We start from the raw sequence: 7,546 nt of genomic DNA on the forward strand, positions 1-7,546 counted from the left end.
GTATATAAAATCTCCCCACTGTATTTTCCACTGCATGCATCCGATGAAGTGAGCTGTAGCTCACGAAAGCTTATGCTCAAATAAATTTGTTAGTCTCTAAGGTGCCATAAGTCCTCCTTTTCTTTTTGCGGATACAGACTAACACAGCTGCTTCTCTGAAACTATTGCATGTACATAACGCAATTAAACACAAATAGTCTTTTTAAAGAAAAAGTAAAAAAAGAGGGAGTAATGAAGTGATTAACATTAAGTGATAAGAAGATTTTAGAGACCAGGGGAATAGGTTTAACTAGCTTGCAGGGTTCAGAGTATAGCAGGTGGTCAATAGATTCTACATCTCTTTGAAAGGGTCCCATGAAAAATAAACTCAGTCAAGATCATCACTTCAAGACAGTGTAATTTTCTCCATAACTAATGCTGCAATATCTTGTATTTGCTAATTTGGGCAGAGAGGATCAGGATTCTTCCCATGACTCAAAAGATTTTTTTTTCAAAAGAGCTAAGGCTATTAAGGCTGGTTTTCCTATGTAGGTTGGTCTGGGTGAATCATCATCTAAACTCATGCATATGTTTTACTGAGAGTGTGACAAAATAATTAAAGCTAACATAATAAGGCCTATTAGGAAACTTCAGACCAAAGTGTAGAAGCTTTGTCACTGAACCATAGTATGCATGATAGTGACATGGGGGAAGAGGCAGACATGTAAAGTGCCTGCACATGTAGATCAAGTCCAGGCCTGTAGCCAGCCAGGCACAAATGTGCAGAGAGTAGGGAATGTTGTGGGGAGCTATGGAAGGCACCATCTCTCAAGTGGTACTAGTATTAGTGGTAATAGATACCCCTATATGTATACTAAACACATGAGAGGAGTTTGCTAGAATAAGGTTAAGGAATTTGTAAACTATTTTTTTCCTTTACGCATGGACCTTTACGTTACCAATTTATAGTCTAAGCAATATAAAATATAGTAACTGGAGAACAAGGTGTTTACTGGGGGATTCTCGTCGTCAGCTCCTATGGCACTATCGTAATACAAATAATAAATACATAATAATAACGGAGATAAGTTCATTTGAAATCATCCAGAATATCTCAAACTTATTTGGTGTATATTTCCATGCATATGAACACATGTCCCTTCAATTAGAACACACTATCATAAATCAAAATGACTGGAGATGGCTTCTGAGAAAATTTCCTGTATATACATCAGGGAGATCTAATATGGTTGTTAGATCCTAATTAAATGCTAACCAAATAAGATCAACCTTTCTTTTTTCCAGCATTGCTCAATGATGTGGTGTAAGTATCCAGATGAAAATAGGGAATGTGCTTTCACAGGCAGCAATGCCAATGTAGTAGAATTACAAATAAGCTAAATCCCTAGGTTCACTTTTGTCTATGCCTCTGGTATTTTTGTATTTATATAAACAGGCTGTATGTGTACTGAGCAAGTACAGGACTTCTGAAACATCAGTGTGGTTGTATAAATACCCTAATAGTTAGGACACAACCTGATTGCCAGGAGCCCCAGAATATTGGGATGACCACTCCTTTTACTCAGTACTTTACATATCGCTCAACATTTTTTGAAATATCTGCCTGCAAATTAAAACAGAAACAGCCAGTAGACGCCCAGAACTGCATAACACTTCCCTGAAAATATGTCACACAGCCATTTCCTCCATCCCAAGGCAGCAGTAAAGGGGAGTTTAACATACATTGAATATACAGTTTGCGTTTCAGTGGTTTCGTTTATACCAACAGATAGCTATAAGCTTTCAGATAGTTTAAGATATTAGGATTGCAAAAAAGTCCATAAGAACTGCCTATGTTCTTTCACATAGCTAGATGTTATGCCGCCTTTCCGGTCACCCGGAATGGAATGCTAATCTATATTATGACAGGTTTCAGAGGAACAGCCGTGTTAGTCTGTATTCGCAAAAAGAAAAGGAGTACTTGTGGCACCTTAGAGACTAACCAATTTATTTGAGCATGAGCTGTGGCTCACGAAAGCTCATGCTCAAATAAATTGGTTAGTCTCTAAGGTGCCACAAGTACTCCTTTTCTTTTTTTAATCTATATTATATTGCTCAGCCACTAGATGTCACTGTATAAAATATTTTATTTAAATGAACCTCAGCTATACCTGGCAGAGCATTAAAGGATCTTACGATGAACACATCTGGCGTCTACAGGGAAAGTCTGTGGCCGGTCCATATCTGGTACAGGAACATGACAATCACCACTTGATGTTCGGATCATCTAATAGTCAATCCTGTAATAAGCAGATGAAATACCTTAGAGTCTCACTTCACATCTGGGATAGCTGCAGTCTCCATTAGATTATACTTGCTAGAAGTATAATAGACTAGTCTGATAAAATGGGGTGTATAACCACCCAACTCATAACATATCTGAAAGACACAAATGGTAGAAATGAAATTAGAATACCTTGAGTTTTTATAGTGCTTTGGGTCCCAGGTCAGCCAGGCCTGGCTCACCTAAATCAACATTCTTTTTATAGTACCATTGGTAGCCCTTAATTCCTGCAGTGAATTATTTGTGAACAAGTTCTGTTCTGAATCTTACCTCTGACTATATGATCCAGTTAGCTGGGGAAAGCAAACCAATGATCTGAGCTACAACAGGCCATTCTAGTTTATTATTTTGACCAGTAAAGCTGCAGGCTCAGTAGATACCTTTTAATCAAGAGTAGGTTAAATCCTGTATATGGCTTAGCCATTCAATTGTTTCATCACAGGACCCCAGAAATAGCCTATTGTATAAAGATACCCTGTCCCTCTTTGTCTATGTCTTCACTGCATGCTAACCATGGGTAAATTAACCACTACCATGAGACCACTTTGTCAATATCATCACACTGTCGTCATGCTTGGCATTTGCACTGGCCTTGCATCTGACTGTGACAAGCAATACAGCTTTCTAGATGTGTATTCTGTGATTCACAGTGCAACAGTGCACTGTATCGCTCGATGCTTATCGCTGAAGACTGTTGTGGGTCATCTTGTCTGCCCACTCTGGGGACTGCGGAAGGAAATGAGCTAGGCCAGGAAATTCATTTCCTGGCAGGATCCAAGCTGGCAGGGTGGTGCATTGTTATGTGCTGAAGGTATGGAGCCCACTCACCCTAATAATTGAGACTGACAGCTGCTGCTTTTTAGGGAGTCATTGCTTATTTGGCATGCCTCTGCAGACACTGCTGCCAAGAGATGGTGGCAGGTGTTTCAAAGGTGGCATTTCGCCTGCAGAAGATGGAGGCAGCGGCTAGCAGTTACAAGCACATCACCATGCGCCCCCTCCCAGCACCTGCTTAGGCAAACAGTTAGTTTAGGCACAGTCTTTGTTGGGCAGTGCAGTGCTGAAGTCAGAGAATGGCTTAAAACACAATATCAAAATAAACAAACAGGGGTGTTCTTAAAGTATCCACACCAAGAATTGTAAGAGAGTCTTTGTGGCTCTCTGGTCTGCATTCAAATGTGGAGTTAGGCTGCCTCTTGGTAGCCTGTGACTCTCTCCTCAGCCTCCTGGGTTTCTGGTTTCTGCTGAGATGACACTGTCCAATGTCCCAGAAATCCTCAAAGGGCTCTAAGTCTTCCCTTGGCTAGGAGTGTGGATAATAGAAGGGTTCTTCCTAGCTGTGATGGTTCTCTCTCTGCTACACTCCAAACAAAAGCCAAAACTGAAAGCAAAACCAAAACCAAGCCCTTTGTCTCTGAGTTCTAGCTTATGCTTGGGTCTGGTTGTGTTGCAAGCAAATTCCATCTCTGCCCCGGAGCCTAAAATAATCTGAGAAGCAGAGTCCTGAGCCTGTATCGCCATTGCTTCTGGAGTCCAGGGGCCAGCCTCCTTGAGGCTCAGTGTGGTAATACAGGAGCTTCTCCTCTAAAGGGGTTACACATAATTAACCCAGGATGCCTGGTTTCTAGACCCTGAACCACCACTAACTGCTGTGTGTCCTTGGACTAAAATGTTGAAATGTCTACTAATTTTAAGTGCCTCAATTTTTAGGGGCACAGACTGAGATGCTTAGGACCTGATTTTAAGAGATGCTGAGGACTTGTGGCTCCCATTAACTTCTGTTGGAGTGCTTTGTGCTAAGTGCTTCTGAAAATTGGATTCTAGGTACCTCAGACTGGGAACCTAAATACTGATGTGCTCAGAATTTGTTAGCGGACATGTTTAAACTTCAGCTTTAGTCTCTTTGCCCCAGTTTCACTGTGAAATGGGCAAAATAATACTTATCTACCTCACTAGGGTGTAATATTTACAAAGCATTTTGAACTACTTGGCTGGGCTCAGGAAAATTGGCTTGGGAGAGGTTCTGTCTGGAAAACCTAGGCCAGTGGAGAGGAGGCAGGTAGGGAGAAGAAGGGTAGTGTGAAAGAGCTCCTTCATAGTGAAGAACAAGTGGGTAGAGCGGGAGAGGGAAAAGTTAACAAAAGAGATAAGAAGCTGGTGGGATGAAAGCTTGTATTTTTTATGGGTCATTCAGTTCAGATGGGAGCTTGTGGTCTGCAATGTGTATATTAGTCCTTAAACTGATTAAACAGTGTCAAGTCATAGGTTGTTATAACTGCAATATATTTGTTGTATTACAAGTAAGTGACACTTCCTGCGGCCTCAGGATCCAGCTGAGGGCCTTTTCTAGTACATACCCTGCAGGGGTATATTTCCTTGATACACTCTGACACTCTTTTCTGGCTTTGACTGCATATTGTTCAGAAATATTAAGTTTAAGAATGATTTGTCTCTTATAGCATAAGAGCCTTGTTTATGGAAACATTTTCACTAGGACTGTGCACCTGTTCGTGTATTTTGAAAAGGGGATCAACAAGCTTGAAAAGCTGCAGAATCCCTGGAGAAAGATTAAGGACGTCTGTTTTAGTGGGAGTATATGCACCTGTTCTCACTTATTATTATTGGTTCCTTCTTTTCTTTTGTAATAATATTTGCCAAAATGTTATAAAACAATCATTAACAGCTACTGAAATCAGAGGAGCTGAACAAGTGAGCAACAACAAAATGTCATCCCCTCCTTTTGCCCAGTTTAACATGGAGGGACAAATGGATTCACTTTCCAATGTCTAACTACTGTTATCAGCAAAATATACACTAAAGTGGCATCAAGGGCTACATTTTCAAAGCTGAGCGTCCCTCTGTGAAGGTGAAAATCAGGTAATTAGCTGTATCTTTTATAATTTCAGCTCATCGTTCAGGGGCACAGATCTTTATATTGTAATGAGATCTGCACAAGCCAACTGCTGAGACCTTAATTCTAATTGAGTTCTTCTAACTTGGCTATATTTTAAGTGGTTTACAAATAACAGTTACAAGCAAGGTGGTTGTAAATTATAACAGAGAAATGGATTAGGAACAGATGGGCACTTTTCAAATCAGATTTACCTTATTTTGTGGGTTTTATGACTCATAATTTTATCAAAAATACTGTATTTTTAGGTTTACTTATGAGTGGAAAGTGGACATGAAGTAACCTTATTTGCTACTGACCTGGAACAAACACCTATATTTTGATTTTGTATGGTGTTTCTTTAGATACTACAAAATAAGGACCTGCTTATGCAATGATTTCACTGAGGAAGATCACCCCAGGATTGGGGCCTAAAACATTAACAATTTGATAGCTTATGGAATTGATATTTCATTATTATTTTGCACCATAAACCTACCTTGGAATAAGCTTTTACAGAGCATCTCTAAAATTCATCATAGTATTGAAATTGGTTGGTGGTCGACATATTCTAAGAAAAGTGGGACTAGAGAGAAATTATATGATACTAAGCAAGTCTCCTGTATTTCAGTAGATAGTTATATTTTTCTAACTAGCATTAATTATAACTTAATGCCAATGAGGTCATAAAAATTGTTCCAGTTTACTTGTAAATAAGCCTCTGAGTGGATTAACTGCACATCATGTCAAAACATAATGTAAATATGGTATTGCTACTGTGCATCATCATAAGTGAAATTCACTCCTGTGCAGAGGCCAGCAATGCATTAGGGGAGTTAGGGAGGGATATAGAAACTCAGATCAGTATCTTTATTAAAGTCCTGACTTTTCATTGAGAGCACGCTAGGGAAATCCTAATGTTACGTCATTATCCTCAGTTTAAATACCCACCCACAAAAAATATCTTTAACTTACAGTTGAGTTTGCATAAGTGCATTTCCTAATAAAGCAACATCTAAAACTCCAGGAAGTCAAAGTCACCATTTAAGACAAGATATCCCTCCATACCAGCCCCAAATACCACATCAAGATATCTAAACACTCTCAAACTCTTCATTCCAAACTTCCCTTCAGTTTTTACATATAAGCAGCCAAATATAGATATATAGTTTTGCACAGCATTCAAACACACAATAAGATACATTTGATTAATGTATTTCACTGGAAGACTTATGCTCTCTCTTAAAGTCTGTGGGCTGAGTCTTCAGCTGAACTATGCTCCTTATATTGGCTGGTCTGGAAAAGAGAATAAGAGCTTGTTATCTCAAGGCCCTGTGTTATCTCAGTGAGTGGGGCAGAAACTATGGAAACCCTAATAAAACTTCTCTCTTTGCAGTAAATAGGAGAGGATCTACAAGGGCTGAAAAGGGACAATACTTCCTGTTTCTGAATATCTTTGAGTTTTTATGAATATTTGTTGCTGCTTCTTTCCCCTCCCCTCCTTTTTTTTAAAAAGATACTGTGGTTTCTGAGCAATAAAGGATTTAGTCAAAACATGAGGGACATTGAAGTTGTGACATAAGATGTCTGCATAAATACTTAGGGGCCCCTGGCAATCTTATGCAAGCAGACTTCCAATTAAAGACAGTACATATTTGCTTTGTTGGTAATAAAAGCTTCAATCTGGCAAACATGCACACTCAGGACTAATTTTACATTGAAGTCAGTAAGATTTCTCATAGGCATAATGGTCTGCAGGAAGGATCCTGTGTAGCCACAGAGAGCCAAATCCTCATTGATTTCAGTGGGAGCTAGGTGCCTAGAAGCCATTGACGATCCTGGCCAGAGCCTCAATGAAGTTAACAGGGCACCTCACAGGTACAAGGATCTTGAGAGCATTACTAGGTAACTTTTAACATTTCAAGTCTGCAAAACAAAATATGCTTATTTATTGCACTGGATCCTGTAAGGTTGACTCCTATAAAGCCCCATTGATTTGATTGGTGGTCTGCCTAGGGGGTCAAGCTGTAGAGATCAGCTTGCAGGATCAGTCCTAAGTTTTACACAAACCATTTGAATTTGCCTTTCAATAGAAGCAACTGGAGGAAGTTCTTATATAATGATAGCAGGACAACACCCTTAATTACAAATTAACAATTATTAGAAATAGTGCCCCCACCAATAAATTATTCTAAAATATCCTCAAATGTTTTCATTTGGAGGCAAATATAGCTCTCCTGCTTTTATAACGTTTTAAGATTTCCCTGCAATTTGCTTTAACACATATTATTATTAATGAAAATTAAAATGAAAAATACAAATTAATGAAAAAT

This window comes from Caretta caretta, chromosome 8 (assembly GCF_965140235.1).
Source record: "Caretta caretta isolate rCarCar2 chromosome 8, rCarCar1.hap1, whole genome shotgun sequence".
Classification (NCBI taxonomy): Eukaryota; Metazoa; Chordata; order Testudines; family Cheloniidae; genus Caretta; species Caretta caretta.